A 27,050-nucleotide genomic window follows, 5' to 3' on the forward strand; every position below is an offset into this window, starting at 1 on the left:
CATACAGGAGAAGGAAGAGCTCGTTCCCTTTATTAACAGGTGAAGTTGAAAGGGAGGTTTTATAGTCAGTCATAAAAATGAGCCCAGTTAAGAATTTTATTTTTGTTGAAAAAGCACCGCAAGATAGGTAAAGGTCAACCTTAGCAAGGTTGTAAAATGGAGAAGTAGTAGAATAAGCCTGGGCCTGCTTCCCAGAATAAAAGAGCTCATTGTGCTGGAGACCTTATCACCTAGGCACAGGTAGGCATTCTGTGCCCTGGAAAACATCGGTTTTATTCTTGAAGCCTGAAAAATAATGCTTCCCTAAACCTCAGACTATTTTCACCCCTGTCACTGCTAAATACACACAAATGTTCAATAAACATATATGAGCACAAAGAGCAATAAAGAAATAGGGCAAAGATGACCTTACTTTGATGGTATAAGATTAAACACTAGACATTAGACCATTTCAGGTCACAAAACCACCAAATATATGCCACACTATATACCATGTATTTAATCATTTGCTATCCTGTTAAGATGTTCCTTTTACATGGCTTGCAAACAAATTGGCATTGCATTTCCTAATATTAGTAACTGCAAAATGTAAGAGGTGGAAAAACTTTTATAACGGGTGAAGTATTAAAAAATGACAAAAAGAAAAATCTCCTAGATCAGGTGAGAGAAAATGATGTTGGTAATGTTATGTTTTATTGTCTGCCTGGAAAAATTGAAAAATGTCATAAATAGACAAGTTCCTTTCTGTTTTACTACAGAAGATCTTCAAAGAAAAAACCCACACAATCCTGCTTGCCACTTGTTACGTCCGTCATATTGCTGGGTACTCTTGCTGTCTCAAAATGGAAGCCTGGGCTAGCCTTTTAGCCTTTTCTCAAGCTCTCTTCAGCACAAACCTGAAATGAGTTTAGCTTTAAAGTGGTCGTAGAAATGTTTTTCTTATAGTGCAGTGAATCCGCACAGCTGGAGGAGTTCAATATGGCAGAACAAAGGCTTGCTCCGGTAGCTCCGCTGGAATTTCCTCTTCACAACAGTGTCACTCCAGAACCGTTTCATAGTAGTTAAATGGATTGTTGTAATCTATAAAAATAACAGATGATGAACAGGTTAGTCTTGTGCAGCTGTTGAGAGGATAGTCAGAATTTCAAAATCCTAATATTCCCTACATCACCAACATTTTTCTACGGATCAAAAAGCTCGGCTGGGTGCGGTGGCTCATGCCTATAATCCCAGCACTTTGGGAGGTCAAGGTGGGTGGATCATTTGAGGTCACGAGTTCGAGACCAGCCTGACTAACATGGTGAAACCCCATCTCTACTAAAAAAATACAAAATTAGCCTGGCACGGTGACGCATACCTGTAATCCCAGCTACCTGGGAGGCTGAGGCAGGAGAATCACTTGAACCAGGGTGGCGAATGTTGCAGTGAACCAAGATTGAGCCATTGCACTCCAGCCTGGACAACAGGAAAACTCTGTCTCAAAAAAAAAAAAAAAAAAGTTCATAGCTCACTTTGAGTTTCCACCTACACATCTACAAAGATGTTGCTATCATTTTGCTCATGGAATGGTGGAGCTAGACTTGGACAAAGCCCCAAAGGCCATCATTCCTCATTTCATAAATGTGGAAATGAGAAAATGGGAGGAAAAAAACAAAGGACTTGTCCAAGATCACACAGCCAGCCAATGGCAGAGCAGGGATGAGAAACTGAGTCTCTGGACATTCAGCTAAGTAATCTTTCCGTTCATGATAAATAAGTAACCTTGAAGCTTTTAAAATAAATACAAGTTTGCTTGTAGCAAAGCTGCTAATGATAGAGCTTAAAAAACACACATGCAGAAGGAGAATTTTGCTTTCTAAGTGTATCAGAACATTTTGCGGCACAGTTTTATTGATCTAGTTAAAAAGACTATCATTTAGACCGGGCACAGTGGCTCACACCTGTAATCCCAGCACTCTAGGAGGCCAAGGTGGGTGGATCACTTGAGGTCAGGAGTTCAAGACCAGCCTGGCCAACATGGTGAAACCCCATCTCTACTAAAAATACAAAAACTAGCCGGGCGCAGTGGCATGTGCCTGTAATCCCAGTTACTCAGGAGGCTGAGGCAGGAGATCGCTTGAACCCAGGAGGCAGAGGTTACAGTGAGCCACGATCGCACCACTGCACTTCAGCCTGAGCAACAGAGCAAGGCTCCGTCTCAAAAAAAAAAAAAAAAAGCATCATTTAAAGCCATGAGAACTTATAAAAATGTTAAGACCTCTTTCTACAAACTACAAAGGATATTCTGATAAAGGTAATCAGGGCTATGTAACGTTTAGCTTCTCTGGAAGCAATGATCAAGTTTTACAGCTGCTTTACAGAACACCAGGAATGACAGGTAAATGCTGCTTAATGAGTGCTAGACATTCATGAAGAATGACATTCTTTCAAGTCTTTCAATTGGCTTTCCCATCTACTCTCGTTACAAACTCTGGGACGGTCATCACCATCCTTGAGCTTCCTGTGACTTACCCGTGTTCCAGATGCCATTTCACAAGAGAAGTTAATACAGAGTGGAAATTTCTGTCTGTGGCATAACAGCTCTGACAAAGAAAGGCAAAATAAACTCAAGTGTCCTTTAATCAACATTTGCTCAGTACCTTCGCTATACCAGGTACCGAGTTAAATGCTACAGGTGATACAAAAAAGAATAAGCTTTGATGTTTGCACTCGAAGACTTCACAGACTTCTAAGTCCTAGCAAAATAAATAAAATGCTAAGGGACCACAGAGAAAAGCTTTTAGTCCTGAGGAAGCAGGAAAGCCAAGAGGTCATAAGGATGGCTTCACAGAGGAGGTGTTCTGCTATTTATCGCTGTTTCATAGACCACCCCCAAATTTAGCAGCTTAGGACTATGACGACATTTAGTTTTCTCCTGAACCTACAATTTGGTTTTTTTAACTTTTCCAAATTTGTTTTTTTTTTAACTTTTCCAAATATTTATTATTTCTAGTTGACATTTTTAGATTTTTTTGTTGATGCATAATGCACATGTAGAAAAGTGTGGAAGTTCCAAGTGTACAGCTCCCGGAATGATCACAAAGCAAGCTCACCTGAGCAACCACAACCCAGGTCAAAACTAGAACACTGAAGGGTCTCAAGAGACCTGCTATGCCTCCTGCCAATCATTCTGTCCTCCCTCCTCTCTGAAGGTAATCACGTTATTGACTTCTAAGACAATAATTGTTTTGCCTGTTTTTAAACTTTATGAAACTTTTTTATAAAACTAGTTTATTAAGTTTATTAAACTATATCAATAACTTCAAATTCACATATTGAAGTTTATTAGACTATATTAATAACTTCAAATTTATACATTTATATTTTATATTAACATTATATTAATACAATAGGACCCTTCCATGTCTGGCATTGTTCACTTAATACCATTTTTGAGATTTATTTATATTGTTGCAATAGTTGTAGGTTTTATTTGCTGTACAGCATTTCAGTGTAGAACTATACTATGAGTTTTTAATCCATTCTGCTATTGACGGACATTTGGATACATTCTAGTTTGAGGATATTTATGTCTTTGGTGTGCAGATATACACAATTCTGTTGAATATGTACTAGGAAAGGAAATGCTGGGCTAGAAAATATGTCTATGTTAATCTTTAGCAGATACTGCCAAACAGTCTTCAAAAGTGGTTGTATGAATTCAGACTCCCAACTCCACAGTCTAAAAACTGTGGCACGGGTGAGAGTTCCAGTTGTTTCACATCCTTATCAGCATTTAGTATTGTTGGCCCTGAAATTTTAGCCATTCTGGTGGACCTGTAGTAGTATCTCATTGTAAATTTTATTTGTATTTCCCTGACAATCAATGAGATTGAGCATTGTGAATCTGCGATTTGGTCAGAGCTCACTGGGGCTGGTTTGTCTCTGCTCCACTCAGCATCAGCTGGGGCTGCTCGAAGTCTTGGTCACTAGAATCATCTCAAGGCTCCTTCACCCATATTTCTGGAGATTGATGCTTATAACTTGGGACTGTTAGCTGGAACACCTATACACAGCATCTTCCTGTTACCTGGGCTCCCTCAGAACATGGCTGGATGTTAATTAAGTTTCATGTAGGGGGAGAAAGCAGAAAAGAGAGGGGATGTCTAGGAGCAGTGGCTTATATTTGTAATTCCAGCACTTTGGGAGGCCAAGGCAGTAGGATCTATTGAGCCCAGGAGTTCGAGGCTGCAGAAAGCTATGACTGCACCACTGCATGTTGGCCTGGGTGACAGAGCCAGACTCTGTCTCTAAATAAAAAAATTAAATTAGACCAGACACGATGCTCATGCCTATAATCCCAGCACTTTGGAAGGCTGAGGCTGGAGAATTGCTTGAGCTCAGGAATTCAAGACCAGCCTGGGCAATACAGTGAGACTCCAGCTCTACAAAAAATAAAAATAGAAATTAGTCAGGAATGGTGGCATGTGCCTATAGTTCTAGCTACTCTGGAGACTTAGGCAAGAGGATTGCTTGAGCCCAGAATTCAAGGTTACAGTAAGTTATGATTGTACCATGGCACCCCAGCCTGGGCAACAGAGTGAGATCTTGTCTCTAAAAACAGTTAATTAATTAATTTAAAAAGGAGGAAGAGAGAATATTAGTGGCAGCCACATTGGCTTTTATGACCTAGCCTCAGAAGTCACACAACATCAATTCTGCCACATGAGATTCACATGGTCACAAAGTCCTGTCAACCACTGAGTGGAGAAATTATAAGGCTCTAGAAGAGATGGGAAATATCACTGTTGTATTTTGGGAAACTAAAATCTACCACAGGTGATAATTTTTTAGAACCTGAAGGATGAATTTTTTTCCAAGTGAAGAGTGGAATGTTTAGACAAAGAAGAAGAAAATAATCAATTAGATGGAAATGTATAGCACATTACCTGACAATAAAAAAAATTGAAATCATAGGGAAAATAATTAAAATACACTAATTCAGAATCATTTTTATTAATGTGAGAAGGATAAAAATAAAATAAAATTTCTATCCCATCACTGATCATTTATTATGTGCCAGGCACTGTGAAAAATATTCCTATTTAATTCTCACAACAATCCTAACTAGAAGATTTTTCTATCCCCATTTTATGGATGAAGGAACTGAGTTTCTGAAAATTTAAAAGATTTATGTAACTAGTAAGAGGATCCCATGCAAACTCTGTCTAGTTCCAAAGCTCATGGTCTTAACGACGGTGCTAGTCTGAAAACGGAAAATAAGAACTAAATCTAAGCAAAAAACCTAGAACTGTTGTATTAACTACGAGATTACCAGCGATGAGTGGATAAACTCCCAAATCTCAGTAGAGTAATATAACCAAGGTTTATTTTTGTTCATGTAAATTCTGAATGTTTCTGATCAACAAGACTCTCTTTCAAGCAATAATTTAGGGGCCTATGCCTCTTCTTTCTTGTGGCCCCACTGTCTTCCGTATTTTCTCTCTGAGGTTGCCCTTGAAGGAGAAACACCTGGGAGATTTTTATGGCTCAGGCCTGGAAGTGACATCACTCACTTCCACTCACATTCTATTGGCTGAACTCAGTCACATGGCCATACCTAACAGCAAAGGAGATTGGGAAATGTGTCTCCACCACAGCACTTAGTGATCGAAGTCCCTCTTTCATAGAACTGTGGCATTTGCTTAAAGCATTGAGAAATACTACAGAAATAAATTAGCACTTCACTTGCATTATTTAAATCAATAGATTTTTACTTATTTCTCCTCATATCAAGATGTGGAATTCTACAAATCATTAGCACATAAACTAAAGGCAAACTCATCAGTAATAATTTCCTTTGGGGTTTGTTTTAGTTTGTGTTGTGTGTTGTTCTGTTTTTTGTTTTTTGGTTTTTTTGGTTTTTTTTGAGACAGGGTCTTCTGTCCCTAGACTAGAGTGCAGTGGTGTATCATAGCTCACTGCAGCCTCAAACTGCTGGGTTCAGATGATCCTCCCATCTCAGCCTCCCGAGGAGCTGGGACTACAGGTGCATGCCACCACACCTGGCTATTTTTTTGTTTTTAGTACATATGGGGTCTCCCTATGTTGCTCAGGCTGGTCTCAAACTCCTGGCCTCAAGCAATCCTCCTGCCTCAGCCTCCCAAAATGCTGAGATTACAAGTATGAGCCACTGTGTCTGGCCTCCTGTGTTTGTTTATAAATGAGGTAATAAAAATTATATTATGAATACCAGACTAAAGGGGAGAGTTATAGGTTGAGTTAGCCATTGCCAAACATATAAGTTAATAAAGATTTTGGAGTTTTCAGTAAATGAGATAACCTGTAATTAAGAATTAGTAAGGAGAGAAGACACAATCCACATGTAAATGATATTAAATGTGCCCGCATTTTGGATTTTGATGACTTAAACTTGTATACTATCTACAACTGCCCCTTGCTGTTCTTTGAAAGCCAGGCATGCTCCTGTGTCCAGGTCTTTACTCTAGGGAAAGAGCTTTACAGGCAGAGGAAACAGCTAGCAAAGAAAAGATAATCTGCCCACAATAGCGTGTACAGTTGGAAAGCGGCTGTTCATGCTATGGAGCTGATTTCCAAACCTGATCTGGAAAGCAGAGATCCAAAGCACTGCACAAGGCCAAACAGTAGGCCCCACAGGGGAGGTGCAGACCCAGAGGTGGCTCTGAAACTGAAATCCTGTTGATGGGTGGACCAAGCTTGAGTTTAGTTACCTTGGAGACAACAGAATCCCTTCAAAGTAATTATCTTTGCCAGGCGTAATGACTCACACCTATAATCCCAGCACTTTAAGAGGCTGAAGTCAGGAGTTCGAAACCAGCCTGGCCACATGGTGAAACCCCATCTCTACTTAAAATACAAAAATTAGCCGGGCATGGTGGCACATGGCTGTAATCCCAGCTACTCCAGAAGCTAAGGCACGAGAACCCAGGAGGCAGAGGTTGCAATGAGCTGAGATTGTGCCACTGCACTGCAACCTGAGCAACAGAGCAAGACTTTGTCTCAAAAAATAATAATTATTATTATTATCTTCATATAAGGAAACAGTATATTAAGGGAACTTTTAAAGCTGAAAATCATTCATCTTCATCCTCAACCCATCCCACTCTAACAAGGACATGAAGCAAAAGCACTAAATTACAATATAACAGATTTTTGTTAAGCATGAAAAACTTTGAGGGATTATTCATGAATAAGAATAGGAAACAATGAGAAGGGCTTCACTCTGCTTAATAAGAAACCTCTGGGCAGAGATAGAACATGCTTTTGGTTAGTCCTTGAAACTCCAATTGTAAATATAACATGCTTTGGGGATAGGAGCTGAAATCAGATGGTGTAGTCCTAACACTGCAATCGTCTCAGGAGGCAACATTCCCAGAGATCTTTCAGAAAATTCCCTATCTCTGGAGAGTGATGGCGGGGTGAGGGTTGAAAAATTACCTATTCAGCACAATGTTCACTGTTGGGGTGATGGTTACGCTAAAAGCCCAGACCTCACCGCTACGTGATATAGCCATGTGACAAAGCTGCCCTTGTACACCCAAACATATAAAAATAATAATTTTTTTAAAACCTACCTACCTCCCTCTCCTGAAGGAGACTATGGACTGAATGTTTATGTCCCCCAACAAGAAATTCATCAAGCCCTAATACTCAATGTGATGTTATTTGGAGGAGAGGTTTTGGGGAGGTTTGCTGTGTAACTTATGATGGGGTTACATCCTGATCAACTCATCATGAGTTTAAAATATTGTTAAGTCTCCTATAATCCCAGCACTTTGAGACGCCTGTAATCCCAGCACTTTGGGAGGCCAAGGTAGATGGGTCACTTGAAGCCAGGAGTTTGAGACCAGCCTGGCCAACATGGCAAAACTTCGTCTCTACTAAAAATACAAAAAAATTAGACAGGTGTGGTGGTACGCGCTTGTAATCCCAGCTACTCGGGAGGCTGAGGCATGGGAAGCGCTTGAACCCAGGAAGCGGAGGTTACAGCGAGCTGAGATTGCACCACTGCACTCCAGCCTGGGTGATAGAGCAAGATTTTATCGCAGAAAAAAAAATATATATATATATGCACAATTAATCCTCCTAACCTACTCAATATGAGAGCTTAGCTGACCCTAGCTTCTATGCTCAGAACACTTACATTAGCCTACAGTTGGGCAAAATCATCTAACACAAAGCCTACTTTATTATTGAATATCTCATGTAATTTATTGAATACAGTACCAAAAAGTAAAAAACATATGGTTGTATGGATACTCAAAGTACAGTATAATTTTCACACCACTGTAAAGTCAAAAAGTCATTAGCTAAACCATCATAAGCTGGGAACCATCTGTAATTAGGTCTTGAGTGTGGAGCCCTCATGAATGGGATTAGTGCCCTTATAAAAAGAAACAGAGTGATAATTTTTCTGTCTACCATGTGAGAATACATCAAGAAGGCATTAGTCTACAAACCAGGATGAAGGTCCTCATGAGGAACTGGATCAGCCCGCACCTTGATTTTGGACTTCCCAACTTCCATGACCCTGAGAAATAAATGTTGGTTAAGCCTCCCCATCTATGGTATTTGTTATAGCAGCCTGAAATGAGTAAGAGGCTAAAACCAGTATCACTTTAATAATGAAAGTAGAGTCCCAACTCCTCAAATGAGCTTTCCCTTAGCACAGAGGAAATTTGTACCTTTCACTTAATTTGTGTTTATAAACCCAGCTATTTGGGGTAGAGATAGGTATAGAAGAAACAAGGTCAGGGAGTTCTTCAAAACCTCAAGTATACTCATCTGAGAGCAGAAAAATCCAAATACAGAAACTGAATTATAATGCATTCACACTACCCATTGCTCAAGTACAAATTCACTTGTCATGTGCTTCCTTTGGGATTTTTCTCTTCCAGTAGCTAGGCGGGAGAGAAAAATTTAATTAATCTTAAAAGCTCCAGTGTGCTTTGCAGCGTGGAAGAGGTCACAAAGAATACCAAAATTTTTCAGCAACCACTTCAAACATAGATAGAAAATAGTTGATTTTGTCAACTTCAGATACAAAGGCGTAGAAGTAATCCCAATTCTAGTCATCTCTTGTGTTTTGATTTTTACATTTTCTACCAGGGTTAGCTATGATAGGAAAAAAAATAGAAGCAATGCAAATATTCCACAGCGAGAGAATAGTTTGGTAAATTACAGCAAAGTAAGTCATCACCATAACTAACAACTATTAAGAGCTTATTTTGTGACAGGCACTGTGCTATGCAATTTCGATGTATTACCTCATTCAGTCATCACAATAATCTCCATTCCACATGTAACTAAATTTGAGACACAAAGACGTTCCGTAAATTCCCTGAGACCATAGAACTAATAAGCAGGAGTCTGAATATAAATTCAGGACTCCGGTGTCCTTGTTTTTAAGCACTACACGATGCTACTCTGTGGTCAGACATGTCCCCTCTATGAAGGGAATTAATAGTCTCCAGGAGAGTTAGATGTGTAAATAAACATAACTATAATACCTTGTTTAAGTGCAATGAGAGAAGTATAGTACCTAGGAAATCTTCCCAAATAAAGTAACATATGCTTACATTTTGAGGATCAGATTGGAAAAAAAAAAGGAAAGAGTAAGTGAGGGCATTCACAACAGAAGAAAAACTGTGTGCAAAGGTCCAGGGGAAGGCTTTGGGGATGTGATTGATAGCTGGCCACCAGTGACACTGTGCGGGAATATTCTAGAAGGTTGTGGCTGAGGGTGAGGCTAGAGATGGAGGCCTAATCACAAGTTCTCTGCCCCCTGGCTAAAAGGTCTTGGGGAGACCCAGAGCCAGACTTGAAGGGTCGAAAAAGTTCATGTTAGAAAGAAGCATTTCAGAACTGTGGGTGAGCGGCTCAGAGGGGACAAAGTGGATGCAAACAGATGTGTTAAGAAGTTATGGCAACAGTGCAGGTGAGAGATGATAATGGCTCAAATAAAGCAAGGGAATATAGGCAGGACATGGTTAGCTCAAAAGGCGCTCAGGAAGTAACGTCGGTTAGACGTGGGGAATAATCGCCTGTGTGAGGAAGGGTCTATCTAAATGGCCTTCCAAGGTGCAGCCTCAGATGACAGCACTGATAGTTAGGATCTCTGGTTGAAATAGTGGAAACAGAGGAAGGGACCTGAGGCTGATCTGTCAGCTTAAGTGCCTGTAGGACACGCAGGAATAGACGCTTGGGAAGGCCTGGGGCCTTTAGAAGCAGTACGCACACTTTAGCACTCACAGACCATCAGTATGCAGCTTTTCCGGAACATTCCTAGGAAAGCATGACTGCCTTTTATCTAAACAAATAAAGTTAAAGTACACCTGAAAACCCCAGATGTTATGCATAAAACAAACATAACAAGCCTCTGAAAGGTGACAAAATGAAGGCAAACTGACAAGGGCCTGGAACCCCGAGGACCACACTGTGACAAGTTCCCTGGGTTTTCTTTTTGCCTCACTCATCCCAGACATGGTGCCAGAGAAGCCAGCAACTGAAAAACAGTAACAGGGGCAGACTAAAAACGCCCCCAGGAGAAGCTACTGCTTCTAGCCGAAGAACAAAGAAAGGTGTGGCCGGGCACGGTGGCTCATGCCTGTAATCCCAGCACTTTGGGAGGCTGAGGTGCGTGGATCACTTCAGGTCAGGAGTTCAAGACCAGCCTGGCCAACATGGTGAAACCCCATCTCTACTAAAAATACAAAAATTAGCTGGGCGCGTGGTGGCACACGCCTGTAATCCCAGCAACTCAGGAGGCTGAGGCAGGAGAGCCACTTGAACCTGGGAGGTGGAGGTTGCAGTGAGGCGAGATTGTGCCACTGCACTCCAGCCTGGGCAACAGAGCAAAACTCCATCTCAAAAAAAAAGAAAAGAAAAGACAAAAGAACAAGGAAAGTTATGACATAGCAAGACAGAAAACTTTTGGACAATAGCCACTCTACCCCAGCCACACACCACAGAAAAATAGAGCCCCACCTCCTCCTCCATCAGCAAAGGCCGAGAGGGGATCCTGGAATTCCACCCTCTCCCAGCAGTAGCAATAACACCTCACTCTATCTCCTCCATCCCATTATTATGAAAGACGATTGAGTGAGGAGCCAGGATTGTCACCCACGCCAGCAACGTGAAACCCCCTTCATGGTGTCAATGGAGGCCATATGGGGATCTTGGGCTTCCACTTCCACCCAGAGGTAATAAGGCATTCCTCCTCCTCCCTAGCTTATCGAAAGGGTTTCGGAGGCCAGAAATCTCACCACCATCTGGTGGTAAGCACCCCTCAAACAGTGTCAGTGGAGGCCGCATGGGGAGCAATAGTGAGACGTTCCTCTCCTTCCCAGCCAGAGTGGTTGTCAGCTGAGGTCTACAAGGAGCCTGCAATCCACCTCCACCCAGCAGTAATGGGGGTCCTGCCCCTGGAGGCATAAAGGAAACTAAGTGGGGAAACTAGATTTTCACCCCCACCTGGCAGTAACAAGGGGGAGCACTTCTTTCCCTGCAGCACATGTCAGAGGAAGCTGCTAAACAGATTTAAGTAAGAACTAGAGTCTCATGACGTAATACCCAAAATATCCAGGGTAAAATACAAAATCACTAATCACACCAAGAACCAGGAAAATCTCATATTAAATAAGAAAAGACAGTCCACAGATGCCATCACCAAGATAATAATGTTGGAATTGTCTGATAAAGATTTTAAAGCAGCCATCATAAAAAGCCTTCAATGAACAATTACAAAAACTTTCTTGAAACAAATGAAAAAAGAGAAAATCTGAGCAAATAGAAGATGTAAAGAAGAACCAAATAAAAATTTTAGAACTAAAATATATATATAAAAAAAAATCTCAATAGATGAGCTTCACAGCAGAAGGGAAAGGACAGAGAAAAGAATCAGTGAACTTGAGACTAGAACACTAGAAATTGGCCAGGCACTGTGGCTCACACCTGTAATCCCAACACTTTGGAAGGCCAAGGCAGGCCAATCACTTGAGGTCAGGAGTTCAAGACCAGCCTGGCCAACATGGCAAAAACCCATCTCTACTAAAAATACAAAAATTAGCCAGGCATGGTGGTGCACACCTGTAGTCCAGCTACTCAGGAAGCTGAGGCAGCAGAATAGAAATTACTCAATCTGAACAACAGAAAAAAAAAAAAACTAACTGAAAAAAAAAATGAACGAACTCAGGAACCTATACGACTATAACAAAGAAATCAAACACTCATGTCATTTGAGTCCCAGAAGGAGAGGAGAAAGAAGGTGGGCTAAAAAGGTATTAAAAAATACAATAACTAAAATTTTCCCAAGTTTGGTAAAAGACACAACTTAAAGAAAGAAGAAGCTATGTGAATTCTGAACAGAATAAACCTAAAGAAATCCATGTCAAGACACATATTAGTTAATCTTGTAAAAACTAAAGGTGGCCGGGCGTGGTGGCTCATGCTTGTAATCCCAGCACTCTGGGAGGCCAAGGCGGGTGGATCATTGGAGGTCAGGAGCTCAAGACCAGCCTGGGCAACATGGTGAAACTCCATCTCCAGCAAAAAATACAAAAATTAGCCAGGCGTGGTGGCACATGCCTATAGTCCCCAGCTACTCGGGAGGCTGAGGCAGGAGAATAGCTTGAATCTGGGAGCCAGAGATTGCAGTGAGCCAAGATCATGCCACTGCACTCCAGCCTAGGCAACACAGCGAGACTCTGTCTCAAATAAAATACGTACGTACATACATACATACATACTAAAAGTAAATAAATAAATCTTGAAATCAGTGAGAGAGAGACAACTAAAAGACAGATATTGGCAAAGAGGATTTTAAAAACATTACCCAACTATACGCAAGGACATTATGGAGTGGAAAAAAAGTCAGTCCCAAGAGGTCACATACCATATAATTCCATTTATACAACATTCTTAAAATGACAAATTATAGAGATGGAGAACAGATTAGTAGTAGCTGGGGATTAGGAATGGTGAAGGGAAGAGGAAATGATTATAAAGAGGTAGCATGAGGAAGATCTTTGTGGTCATAGAGTAGTGTTATATCTTGATTATGGTGGTGGTCACATAAATCTATGGCTGTGACAAAATGGCATGGAACTATACATAACTTACATAGTACCAATGTTAATTTGCTGGCTTTAATATTGTACTATAGTTATATAAGATGTAACCACTGGATAAAGAGGACCCAGGGCCTCTCTGTACTATCTTTGCAAGTTCCTGAAAATCTACAATTATTTCCAAATAAAAGTTTTAAAATTTTCATAAAACTACATATACACACCCATGCATATACACACATACAGAGAGAGAGAAAGAGAGAGAAAACAAAATTGCATATAGAAATGGGTCACCAGATCATATTTGGCTTTAGTACATTTTTCACTTTACTATACGAATGTGCTTTATTACAGAAATATATGTATTTATTAAAACTTAATGCACTTCAACACAATAATGGAACTATACTCTGCAATTCTACATGGAAGGAGCTAGACATTTTTCATTTTACAAAACTTTCTTTTTGCAGACCTTGTTTGTATCTTTGGCTCCACTTTTTTCTAACTCTATTACCTTCTCAGAGCCTCAGTTTCCTCATCTGAAATGGAGCTAAGAATGCAAGCCTCCCGCATTACTTTTATTAGTAGTAAAATTCTTCTTGGCCAGGTGTGGTGGCTCACACTTGTAATCACACCACTTTGGGAGGCTGAGGTGGGAGGATTGCCTGAGCCCAGGAGTTCTAACCTGCCTGGGCAACAGAGAGAGATCCCTATCTCTGCAAAACAATTTTTCAAAAAAATTAGCTGGGTGTGGTGGTGTGTGCCTGCAGTCCCAGCTACTCTGGAGGCTGAGGCAGAAGGATCACTTGAGCCCCAGAGATTCAGGCTGCAGTGAGCTGTGATGGCACCACTGCACTCTAGCCTGGGTGACACAGTGAGACTTTGTCTCAAAAAAATAATAAAATAAAATGTCTTATTGTATAAAATGATATAGCATCAAATGGCAAAACCAGAATTTATGGAATAGCAAAATGTTACCTGATTTGAGGGACTCCTATATGTTGCCAGTATTTAAAAAGTGCCATCCAGGCGCGGTGGCTCATGCCTGTAATCCCAGCACTTTGGGAGGCCGAGGTGGGCAGATCACAAGGTCAGGAGATCGAGACCATCCTGGCTAACACGGTGAAACCCCGTCTCTACTGAAAAAAAAAGCAAAAAAATTAGCCAGGCGAGGTGGCGGGCGCCTGTAGTCCCAGCTACGTGGGAGGCTGAGGCAGGAGAATGGCGTGAACCCAGGGGGCGGAGCCTGCAGTGAGCCAAGATTGCACCACTGCACTCCAGCCTGGGCAACAGCAAGACTCTATCTCAAAAAAAAAAAAAAGAAGTGCCTGGAAACACTGGAAAGCTAATACCCAGGAAGTACCCCATCCTGCCCCAGCCTGCAGAATTAAGTTTGGGAGATTATCTCAGTAACATCAGCAAACAGTAGGAAACTGAGGCATTAGCAATGAAAAATGAAAGGAGGGCAATATGAGAGAGATCTTGATGATGAATTGAATGTCAGGAATAAAAGTGAAGGAGAAAAAAGTAAGAGTGACATACAGACTTCTGGCTCAGGGTAAAATAGTTGCCCTTCCTGAAGATAAGTCAAACAAGTAGGCTGTTTGAGGGCAAATATAATAAGCCCACCTGGGGACATGTCTAACTTTATGAGTCTGGATGTGCAGATAGAGAGCTAGAAGAGAGCCTTGCGGTAGAGAAGTTGATCTGAGGGTTACTGGCATGCCAGTTAAAGCTGTACCGTGGGTGAGGCAACCAGGAAGAATACAGAGTGAAAAATGCAGAGGACAAGAGCAGCACCTGGAAGAAGACTGAAACACACCATGGGCAGGAGAAGACGTTCCTGAAAAGGCAACTCAAAAAGAGCAGCCAGAAAGGAAGGAGACAATTGGGAAGGAGTGATGTCAGGGAAGCCAAAGGAAGAAAGAGAGCTGTGTGGCCAGGGAACCAACGTCACAGAGGGCTCAAGTAAGATGGGATACAAAGCTCCACTGAATTTGACCTTTGGAGGTCAGTGGTGTGGGGCAGCAGACAGGTGACAGCAGGTTGGGTAGTGAATGGAAAAAGAGCAAGCAAAGCCAATGAATGCAGAGGGTGCTCTTTAGAGTGGTGTTTCTCAAAGTGGGTCCCCAACCGTCAGCATCACCTGGGAACTTGTTAGAAATGCACGTTCTTGGACCCGACCCCAAACCTACCAGATCAGAAACTCTGAGGATGAGGCTCAGGAATGTGTGCTTTAACAAGTTCTGTAGCTGATTCTGATGTACACCAAAGGTTGAGACATACAGATCTAGAAAAAGAAAGAGAAGCCACTGTTGGGAGGAAAAGGAGAATAGTCAAAGGAGGGTTTTGTGTTATAAAATGGAATAAATTTTGGTTTTTTAGCTAGAAATTATTCTTCATTGATTAAATCACCAGAAATTTTCAGCACAAGATTTAACATCTTAATGACCACCAAGGCCTGGGCTCTAGGGCTCTTTCTGCCTCTTCCAGTCCTTAATGGGGTTTAGAGGGAGAGACATCATTAACAGAGACCAAGTCAGATGATTGCAGGTCCTCCTTTCCCAGTCTTTAAACAAGCTGCTCAATTCTTGTCCAGAGCAGGAAAGAGCCAGTACTTCAGAAAAATCTAATAAAGAATTTGACATTGCACTATAAGATCTCTCATAACAATTTAGATTTATCAATAGTATTGGTCCAAACTCATTTGCTTCAGATCTAAATTTTTTTCATTGTGCAATTTACTTTTTGTGTGTGTATGCAGTTTTAATAAATAATCTCACTCCCTGTGCAGAAATTAATCAACCCAATGCAAAAAACATCCCTCAAACTGGAATAGCCTCATCTTACTTTGGAGAGAGGAAACAAGTTTTTCTGCTCCTCTTCTACCCGGGAGATGAACAAATGTCCCCACAAAGTTCAAAATGTTACTTCTGGCCTTGGGATGCACACACAGGCAGCTTCTGATGGGCTAATTCAGATCACCTAGAAAGGGCAGCTGCAACCACTATGCAGGTAGTCTTCTTTGGGAATTTCTTAAATCAACTCTTGAGAATTCTCCATGATTGTTTACAAAGGCCCTAAGCTCTAAACAACTTGTGCCATTTCATTTCATGAGCTAGGCTCTGAGGACACATTGGAATGTGCAGGAGCAAGAGCAGGGGCAGTGGCCCCACGAGGAAGGACCTCAATAACTCGAGGCTTGTCAACGATCCAGGCTGTCTGATTTCCCTTTTCCACAATGCCAACAATCCATGCTTGGTGACCCTCTCTGTACTTGGAAGATCTGATTTCAGAAAAAAAGTGAGCCACCTGTTCTCTTGGAAGACAAATCAGTAATCTCCTGAGGTTTCTGCTGAGGTTCCTTGAAGAAGCCCAAACTGCCCCCTGGCCTTGCTGATGGCAGCCATCTTGGCAATGACTGGCAGATTGCAAATGACAAAGGACACATCATTTCTTTGTTGCTTCACGAGGTTCTGAGAGTGTCCTAGAATGCCAAAGCCTGTGATATCTGTGGCCACATGGGCATTAAATTTGTGCATTAATCCAGCAGCAGTTCTGTTGATGGTAGCCATATTGAGCATGGCTTCCTGTTAGGCCAGATCTACTTCTTCTCCAAAGACCACCATCTTCACCTGATTCCATCTTTCAGTATCCTCCAGCCATTGGTGGGCATTGACAGCAACTTGGGTTCCTAAGGGTTTGGTTAACACCAGCACATCCCCAATAGCGGCATTATCAGGCATTGTGAATGCACTTGGCCGACACACCACAGTGGCAACTCCACCCATGATAAGCCAAGAGTTGACCACCGTTTGTCCACCTGTCACTGCAGTTCCTCCCTCCTCAGTAGCGTCCCGAAAGCCTTTGATCATGAGTGGCATTATCTTTTCGCATTCCTCCTCACTCATACTCTGGCTAAGGCTGAGGAACGTCAACACGTTGTCACACTCAGTAATGCCTATGTCCTAGAGGTCACTCAGCACGTTGGCACAAGCTATGCACCCCTTCATGTAGGGATCCTCCACCAAGGGGTAAAAGAAGTCCGTGGTCTGCACCAGTGACAGGCCTCCATGCCTCAGTGAGATGATGCAAGAGTCTATCCCAATGCCCAGGGCTGGAAGGGCATTGGCAGCGGTGCTTCCTGGCAGGGGTGCTTCCTGGGCAGCCTCGTCCCAGCTGGGTGTGGGCCGTGTCAGTCTGGCCAGGAGTTTGGGCAGTGCCTCCTGCGGGCGCTTGCAGCCTCAGCCCTTCCTGCCGGAGAAGCCGGTCAGTCGCCAGCTCAGGCTGAGACCCCACAACTGGGGCTAGAAGGGCCAGTAGCTCGAGAAGGCCCAGCCCAGAGACAAGGCCGCCGGGCTTGATGAGACTTCCGCCGCCGCCGTGGCCACCGTCACGGGGCTTCCGCCATCGCGCCTGCTGGAAAGGCCTGAGGAGAGGGGAGAAGAGGAGAGTGCCGTTTTAGTTTCCATTCAAGTTAATATGAAGTAACAGTCAAATATCTCCCACAGAGATTCTCCCGGGCACCATTCTGGACACCTTCTCGCCCAAGCCACCCCTCCTTGGCCTTCCTCCAAAATGGGAGAGGTTTATCACATGCTTGCACGGTACGAAGAGCCAGTATTTGAAGAGACTGGATCTATAGAAAAGGGGAGATAAGTGTTGGAGCCAACTTTTGGGAAACCCAGAAATCGATGTTGAGTATTTTGAGATATAAAGTCATAGGAGCAGCTTAGGAATTATGTCCCAGCCTCTGTACCCGCCTGTTTATGAGGCAAAGCAAGGATGACAGGATACTCCTGTTCTGACATGTCTGTTTCTAATACTTCAACCACTGCCTCCTCCAAGAATCTCTGTATTTTTGTTTACTGTGTGACTAATATCTTCAAACACTGAGGAGCATTTCATGTCATCTGACATTTGAAGGCTAGGCAGGCCCACTGCAGGTTAACAGTTCACCTTTCCCAGGTCCCCGGGCGGGCTATTTGGAGCATGTGCTGAACTCCTATCTATTCAGGTGCCTGAGAATAGGGATTGAATTTCATGCTGGTGACTATGTGGGCTCCAAAGCCTGAGCTAGGGAAGCCAGGAAGGGCAGTGCCTCCAGGCCAAGGGCACATGAGAAGGAGATACTTGGGGCTTTTTCCAGACAAGGTAGGTAGGAGACACTTATCCAGTAGCTGCACCAAAAACAGTATTCCACATTCTAGGGTGATTCAAATGTCAAAAACAGACAAAATTTTAATGCAGGAAAAAAAAAGAGGTTTGTCTGGTAGGAAAAAAATAAAAGAGGTTGCCGGTTATGACAGCCACCATTGGTAATGTTTATTTTGTTTTTCCTCTGGTCGAGCTGGTCCGCAAAGACCTGGCGCACCCAGGCAAGAGACAGTTGCAAAACAAGTGTCTGTACAAGAGACCTACAAGGAGTCTCAAAGATTTTTAATTTTCATTAACCCCAATTTTGATTTTCTTTTTCTGAAAAACATGGTGCTAAATCTTTGTGGTCAAAGCCTTAGGTTGACAGCCTTTAATAAAGAAGTCCAAACTCTGGAAAAACAAAAATAAACAGAACTATGCAACAGATCACATTCTCCTTTGAAAGTTGCTTTTGAAGGCCCAAGGGAGTACTATTAACATCACAGGAAAAGCTAGGCAATTAATTTCCATTCTAAGGGCTTTTAGAATGTCTCCCAGAATTGACAGGGAAAGAAAATTAATGCCATATCAAGACATTAATTCAGATCACCAATTAGTTTACTCAAGGTCTTCTCTGCTAGTAACTTCTGTTTACTACTAGCTTTGATGAAATGTAAGAATTGAAAAAAGAGTTTCTATCCCCAGCACCAATCCATGCACTATGCAGATTCAACTGATATTGATTTCTTCTTTCCTATCCCACTTCAGGGAAAGGAAAGTCAAGTTTGGGGACTATTTACGGTAAGTATACACACACACACACACACACACACACACACACACACCTGTGTATATATGTATCATACAGAAGGAGTGTACTTTACCTCTTCTCTTTATCCTTCTCACTTGGGAGGAAAAGGGCTGGGCACATTGTCAGAAATCAGTATATCTGTGGGCAGCAGGTTGTTTCATACAGAAGAGTGCCTTTTCTGCCAGTGCTCGTGAAATTGCACCATTGCTGGTTTTATTTGCTGGAAGTAGATCCATCAGATATTAAAGTGTCATAATATAAATGTAGTGAGTCATGACTAGCACTTGGGATACAGATAGAATAGGATAGGGTGGGATGGGATGGGATGACACAAGATGGGATAGGATAGAATAAGGAGGGGAGGGGAGGAGAGGGAAGGGGAGAAGAGGAGAGGAGAGAAGGAGAAGATGGATTGGATAGGAGAAGATGCTTAGGATAGGGTAGGATGGGATGGATTGAATAGGATAGGATAAGAAATACCAGAGCAAATCACAGGTAAGCAGGAGAGAGCTGGTCTGTGAAACTTTAAGTTTGATGTGCAAGCATGTGTGCACACACACAACTGCGGTTGTGTTCTAAATCACAATGTGAAATGAATCTTTCATAACCAAAAAGGTTGATTCTAATTTGATAACAGAAATGAGGGCTGGGCACAGTGGTTTACGCCTATAATCCCAGCACTTTGGGAGGCCCAGGCGGGAGGATCACGAGGTCAGGAGTTCGAGACCAGCCTGGGCAACATGGTGAAATTCTGTCTCTACTAAAATACAAAAATTAGCCAGGTGTGGTGGTATATGACTGTAACCCCAGCTACTCGGGAGGTTGAGGCAAGAGAATTGCTTTAACTCGGGAGGCAGAGTTTGCAGTGAGCCGAGATCATGCCACTGCACTCCAGCCTGGGCGACAGAGTCAGACTCTGTCTCAAAAAAAAAAAAAAGAAGAAGAAGAAATGAGGTTGACAATAGAAATGAGACTTCTCCACCTAATCGCCAGTGATTGGCAGTTTTTCACCCATAAATAAAGAGCTGCTCACATTGGCTGGGCGTGTCAGCAAAATGCTAATTGTACAGTGTTCAGAGGTGAGAGTGAGCCCATCCTTGCTGAACAGGGGCTTCTCTAGCTTGTGAATCTGTGCTGTGTGGCCTCACTGGGACACTGTGTAGCTAATAGGGTTTGGATGTTTGTCCCTTCCAAATCTCATATGAAATGTGAATCCCAAAGTTGGAGATGGAGCCTGGTGGGAGGTGTTTGTGTCAGGGGGGTGGATCTCTCATAAATGGCTTGGTGCCCTCGCCACGGTAATAAGTGATTTCTCACTCTGTTAGTTCATGCAAGAGCTGGTTGTTTAAAAGAGCCTGGCATCTCTCTTGCTCTCTCATCATGTGACACGCCTGCTCCCCCTTCACCTTCTACCATGATTGTAAGCTTCCTAAGGCCCTCACCAGAAGTAGATGCCAGCATTAGGTTTCTTATAAAGCCTCTGAACCGTGAACCAAAATAAAACTCTTTTCTTTATAAATTACCAAGCCTCAGATATTCCTGTATAACAATGCAAAACAGACTAACACCAGAGCCAAATGTTCTAGGGTTGAACGGAGGTGAAAGCAGACAAATCATGTGACTTACTTATTTTTAAGTTTCCCCAAAAACAATGTGTCTAGGCCTTCCCATACCTCAGTCAGCTCACACAGGCCAACATCCAAACACCCAGCCTTGGTCCAGCCTCTGAAGACCACCCATGGACAAACTAATGAGCCCTACGGTTTGCATTTTCAATTGCAAATGATGTTTTAAGAAAACACTTAACTATTACTTTCCAAGAAACTGGTTTCAAGAGGTTCGAGCACAAACACTCCCGTTTATGTTTCCACCCTCAATCAAGATGAAAGAGGCTAGTTTAAAATTTTTCCTTTCCATGCAGCAGATCCCAAACCCTGAGTTTTACCACCACAGGTTTAAAGGTTGCTGTGGTCGGCCAGCATGACGCCCTCGCTGCTCCCAGGCAAATTCCTTATGGGTCCTGCTCTGGTCAGCTCACTGGATATGCACTGTGAATACCTGGACTCACTTCCCATTTGCACAAAATGTGGACAATGTTGCTTTTTATTCAAGCAGTAATATTGCAAAGTTGCTTTGTGCTTCTTAGAACCCAAGATGATTTTATTGTGAAAATAAAGATCAAAATATTTCAACTTTCCTTTTCCCTTTCCTCTTCATGTACAATGATAGAGTTTGGAGACATAAAAACAAGCCAAGTGTTTTACAGGGAATATCTGTCATAGGGAATATCAAAGCATCTTAATGGGTGCTGAATGTATTCATAACAACAGAACTTGTATTTTAAAGTTACATTTGATAAAATGGAGCTTACACACCAGAAGAGAAGTTCAAAGTGGCTTTTGGTGGAAGAAGAAGAAGAATTTCTCTAATACCAACTATATTTAACAAACAAATTAAATAAAAATGTTTTTCCTTCATATTTCACTTTTGCTGAGTCAAAAGTGACCAAGGAATAGTATCTAAGCTTAAATTCAAATCTATTTTCTTCCTTATTGACTGTGTATTACACTTATTCTCATGCATTCATTTTGTACATTCTAATGTATACTTATAAAATAACTAAACAAACTAAAGAAGTTACATTGAGTCATATTTAAAATTATTCCAGCTATAAAAAATGGAACTTTCTATAAAATAAATATCGGGGCCAGACATGGTGGCTCATACCTGTGATTCCAGCACTTTGGGAAGCCAGGGTGGGAGGATAGCTTGAGGCCAAGAGTTCAAGACCAGCCTAGGAAACACAGTAAGACCCCCATCTCTACAAAACAACAACAACAAATTAGCTGGGAGTGGTGGCACACACCTGCAGTACTAGCTACTTGGGAGGCTAAGGCAAGAGGATCACTTTAGCCCAGGAGTTTGAGGTTGCAGTGAGTTATCATCATGCAGCTGCACTCCAGCCTGGGTGACAGTGTGAGACCCCCCCTCTCTAAAATAATTAATAATAAATAAATTAAATATTGGTTGGCCAAATGCACATTTTACAGTTTTATGACCATATTCTTTTTTCACATTCCCTTTGTTCTATAAGGAAACATACTTGTAAGTAAAGAATCCATACTTACAGAAATTGTATTCATTTTGATATATTTTTAAAATAAGCATTCTTTAGAACTGAACACAGACTGCAAATTCTTAAAGGCCATTCCCCACATGACATTCTCCAGAGCAGAGACAAAGAATGAAGTGGTTGATTGATGCAGATATTCATTCTGTGCAGCCTTCATGAAAAATAGGAAAGTTGTGCCCCAGAGTCTAGCACCCTGAGCTCATGCCCCTGTCAAAGTATTAGGAACGAAGAGAACAAGGACAGCCTGACCTGGGCTTCTCTCACTCCACAAGAAGGACTCCATTTAGGAGTTGGAGGCCAGACCATGCAGTCCAGGCCTTCAGGACTGATGCCATTTGTAGTGGATACACCGAGCAACACTTTCAGATAATTCTGTTCAAACCGAGGAGGAGTTTTCACCACCAGCGGTAATGGTTGGTCTTATAGGTCAACATGGCAAGGCTACAGTATCCAGTACTTGATCAAACACCAGCCTAGGTGTTGCTGCCAAGGTATTTTGTGGATGTGGTTAGCATCTACAGTCAGTTGATGTTAAAGAAAGGAGATTATCCTCAATAATCTGGCTGAGCCTTATCCAATCTGATGAAGGCCTTCAGAGCAAAACTGAGGTTTCCCAGAGGAAGGAAAATTCCGCCTGTAGACAGCAGCATCAGCTCTGGCCTGACAGACTCCAGATGGCTCTTCCTGACGGACTGCTCTAGGGACGTCAGACTTGCCAGACCCCACAATCACTGATTCTGTTTCTCTGGCAGAATCTTGACTGATACGCCAGTCTACTGGGCTTGGATGAAATCAACCTAAATTTATCTAGAAATAAAGGGCCTCATTATACCCTAAATTTTAGTCAATTGCCAAATCTCAAAACATTGGTTTTATAAACTTTGGAACACAGAGTAGCAGACATTTAAGATTATTTGCTACTATATCCTTAAATGCCATCTAGATGGGAGTAAGTAAAAATATACTCTATTGTATGACTAGTTCGTTCCAATTTCTATCTAGTGTAAAAGACATTTGAAATGAACATTTGCACCAGTTGGGTTTCCATTGTTGTGAGTTGGCTGCAGCCTTTCAAGGCAGAAAGGAACATATAAGGAATATGGTTTCTGAAACTCCTCCAAAACTAAAGTCATCTAAAATAAGTATGACTTGATGAATGCTAAAATGAAGTTGAAATTGGTTTCAGCCCATTTCCTAAATTGCAGCTGTTCTGATAATTCCACCTTACCTTCCTTATTTCAGTAGTTTCCTGGAGGATTTTCCCCTCACATCTAAGAAGGAAATTTTACTCTAAATTTTTTACACAAACTATCACTGATGAGTCTTTCCCCACCATAACTACAACTTTTCTTCCTGTTACATTCCACTTTAGCCAAAATAGGCCCCTGTAACTGGGTGGTTTTATTTTGTTCCATCATAAGAGAGTTGAATATACGCTTGTCAAGAAAAGAGACAGCACTGACAGTTAAATTAAAAGTGGTACCAATTAATGTATTTATAGAACACCATACACACGCAACAGACGAGGGAAGAATTTACAGTACACGAAAAGCACACCATGCTTCAGCAACAGTCGATTTGTCAAAAGGGCTGTGCTCCTGACAAATGATTAGTAAGAGAAAACCCCAAAGATCAGAGGAGGATGAAACGGGGTTCACTCCTGCAGCTTGCGGGGGCAGTGGCAGAGGAATAAAGATAATCAGAGAATGCATTGGCAACACCTTTTCAGTTTCCTATTGACGGTGGGACTGTGGAGCCACATAGGAGATACAGGGCGTCAAAGCCACCTGGTCCCCCTGGTTATTGTGACAATGGAAAGATCACCTGCCTCTGCCCCCAGGACACTGCTGAGGCATGATCATAATGTTGGCAGACTGTTTTTCTCTTTTCTGCCTCTTTTCCTCTGTCATAACGCGCCTCCCCGCTTCCCATTCCTGCTTTTACAGAAGAATCTCCTATCTGTCATTCAGCAAAGCCTGTGTGTTGCCCTGGGCTCTCAGAGTTCTGGAAAGTTTAAAGCTCTGCTAAGGAAGTAATGCAGAGGTTGCCTTGTTCCAGTGAACTCACTGCCAACCCCAGGCCCTCTTTCTCCTGAGTCCTCTTATAGTGCAGAGACTGTTCTTTCTCGAAGGGATTGCTGGCATCTGTGGCCAGCTGGGGTGGGGAGGATATGAAGATATTTTAAGGCTAGAGGGCCCTCGCAGTTTCAGAAACAGCACACTCAGGCAGTCACCCTGCATGATTCGTGAAACTCTGGAGCCACAGCAGACGTGAGAGATGAGGGAGATGCTCTCTCCATACTATAAGGGGACTCGGGAGAAAGAGGGCCTGGAGTTGGCAGTGGGTTAACTGGGAAAAGGCAATCTCCCTGTTACTTCTCTCCATAGACTCCTTAAGCAACACATGCTGATTGGTTTCTTAAACAATCAAAGGCTTCTCACATGCCAGAGAATATATGTACAAAAAATATAATTACAGGACTTTTTGTTCTGGCTATGATAGAGTAGTTTAAAGAAAACTAAAGAAAAACCTAAAGAACAGATGAATTATATTTTTAAAAATCATTTAGGCCAGGCATGGTGGCTCATGCCTGTAATCCCAGCACTTTGGGAGGCCAAGGTGGGTGGATCACCTGAGGTCAGGGGTTTGAGACCAGCCTGGCCAACATGGTGAAATGCCATCTTACTAAAAATATAAAAATTAGCTGGGCGTGGTGGCACACGCCTATAATCCCAGCTACTTGGGAGGCTGAGGCAGGAGAATAGCTTCAACCTGGGAGGCAGAGGTTGCAGTGAACTAAGATTGCACCACTACACTCCAGCTTGGGTGACAGAGTGAGACTGTGTCTCAAAAAAAAAACAAAAAACAAAAAAACTGTTTAAAGGCATAGAGGAACCACCAAGACAACCAGACACAATTTGGGCACCAGATCCACAAAAGACAGGAAGCCTCCAGAGGTGAGCCCAGCTCTCCACATTCCAGTTTCACCTGTGGGGCAATTCTTGGTCTGATTGCACCTTCGGGGCAATTCTTGGTCAATTCTTGGTACTGGGCTAGAGACTAAGAAACTGGGCAGGGGGCAGATGCTAAGAGGCAGAGAAGCCAGCAGAGCTTCAAACAATTTTACAGGACTGGGAGGGAAAATTGGGATCTGAAGCTGCAGAAGTGTCCTTGAAAGGCCAAGATACCAAAGGGAAGGAGGACACCAACAATGGATCCAACACGCAGCAATGGTTTCCTCCAATGGGTCAGACAGAAGACTGCAACACAGAATACATATAGAAATAATGAGCAATGTAAATGTATTTAAATCTAAATGAATATTAATTGTACAAAACAGTAATAATATGGAGATTTAAATATGTATAGGATTAAACAGCATGACAAAAAATAACAAAAAAGAAGGAGATACATGGAGTTAAAGTCCTTTGAGAAACGTAAAGAACTCATTTATATTAAACTGGAATAAAACAAAAGTGATTGTTTTAATCTCTAGGATAACTTACAAAAGAATAGCAGAGGGATATCTTTATTTTTAAAAAAAATATTTAATAGAGGGGAAAATAAAATAATAATCTTAAAAATAATTAGTCCAAAAGAGGCAAAAAAAAGACATAAGAAGAACAGAAGTGAGCACTATGAAAGGTCAGCATATGGAGAATTCCTTAGGGAGACATCAGGGGTGGAGGGCAGAGGTTCTTGCTACACGAACGTGGCAGGATTCTGGTTGAAGGCAGGCCAGGGTGATTAGATATTGAGGGTAGGAGCTGAGCAATTTGATCTGATATTAAGGGGGATCAGATATCAAGCGTGGGGGATTCTCTCTGAACAGAATTAGCATGATTCTTGCTGCGACTGGACTATGCAGGCCAAACAAGAACAGGGACCAAGGTCAAGCCCTAGTCAAAAGGGATTCTACACAAAAAGCACACCAAGCTTTTCAGGATTCAGAGGAGCTTAACTAAAGTCTGATCAAGGAGAGAGTCTTTGTCAAGGCTAAAACAACTTCACCAGGAGGATTTTCTCCCCCTGAAAGCAGTGGTGCCCAACCTTTTTGGCACCAGGGACTGGTTCTATGGAAGACAATTTTTCCACTGACATGTGTGTGAGATGGTTTCAGGATAAAACTGTTCCATGTCAGATCATCAGGCATTAGATTCTGATAAGGAGCTCCCAACCTAGATCCCTCACGTACCCAGTTCACAATAGCAGTTCAGGCTCCTATGAGAATTTAATGCCACTGCTGATCTGACAGGAGGCCGAGCTCAGGCAGTAATGCTCACTCGCCTTCCATTTACCTCCTGCTCTGTGGCCCCATTCCTAACAGGCCTCGGACCAGTACCAGTGGGTCCGTGGCCTGGCTCCCACAGGTAGGCCTTGGTGTCCTCCTGTTCAACATAAACCATTTCATAGAACACCAACAGTAGGTAAGGGTACTCCGTAACCATGAAGGATCAAGACAAACTAAGACCATTCATAATCATGTCTTAACACAGACAAAATCAAGACCATTGTTCAAACCATAAAAATGCCTCGACATCCTCTCATCCTGGCTACTATAAGGGACTACTGCCTCTTTACTGATCACACCTTTAGCCTCGATGCATTCTTCCAGCCTCAGAGATAAGATTTATTAAGACACTCAACTATAGAATTGTCCCTGTTTCCTGACAGCATGATTGGAGCAAAGCTCTGCTTCCTTAAACCCTCCCTGAAAACACCACATCCTATACTAAATCCTTCCTAATTCTCTCTGACTGAGATACCCCCGTGGTTCCTGTTGTGTGCAATCTCATTCTTTGCAATGAGCAATAAACCCACTTGTTCAACTTCAAATGTATTTCTTTGGCTGTAGGCTATTGACAGATGCTTAAGTCTCATC

The 27,050-nt window shown here is 42.3% G+C and overlaps 1 long non-coding RNA gene and 1 pseudogene across 1 annotated transcript; both read right to left on the reverse strand.

Moving 5' to 3' along the window:
• Positions 1–671: 671 nt before the first annotated feature.
• LOC129528063 (uncharacterized) lies at positions 672–2,693 on the reverse strand. The gene is made up of 3 exons (XR_008673245.2): positions 2,512–2,693; positions 1,358–1,473; positions 672–1,080 (listed from the first exon to the last, which is right to left on the reverse strand). It is a non-coding gene; the product is annotated as an uncharacterized lncRNA (long non-coding RNA).
• Positions 2,694–16,199: 13,506 nt separating this feature from the next.
• Positions 16,200–26,616, reverse strand: LOC101126047 (selenide, water dikinase 2-like; annotated as a pseudogene).
• Between the last annotated feature and the right edge of the window lie 434 nt (positions 26,617–27,050).

Source organism: Gorilla gorilla, chromosome 19 (assembly GCF_029281585.2).
Source record: "Gorilla gorilla gorilla isolate KB3781 chromosome 19, NHGRI_mGorGor1-v2.1_pri, whole genome shotgun sequence".
NCBI lineage: Eukaryota > Metazoa > Chordata > Mammalia > Primates > Hominidae > Gorilla > Gorilla gorilla.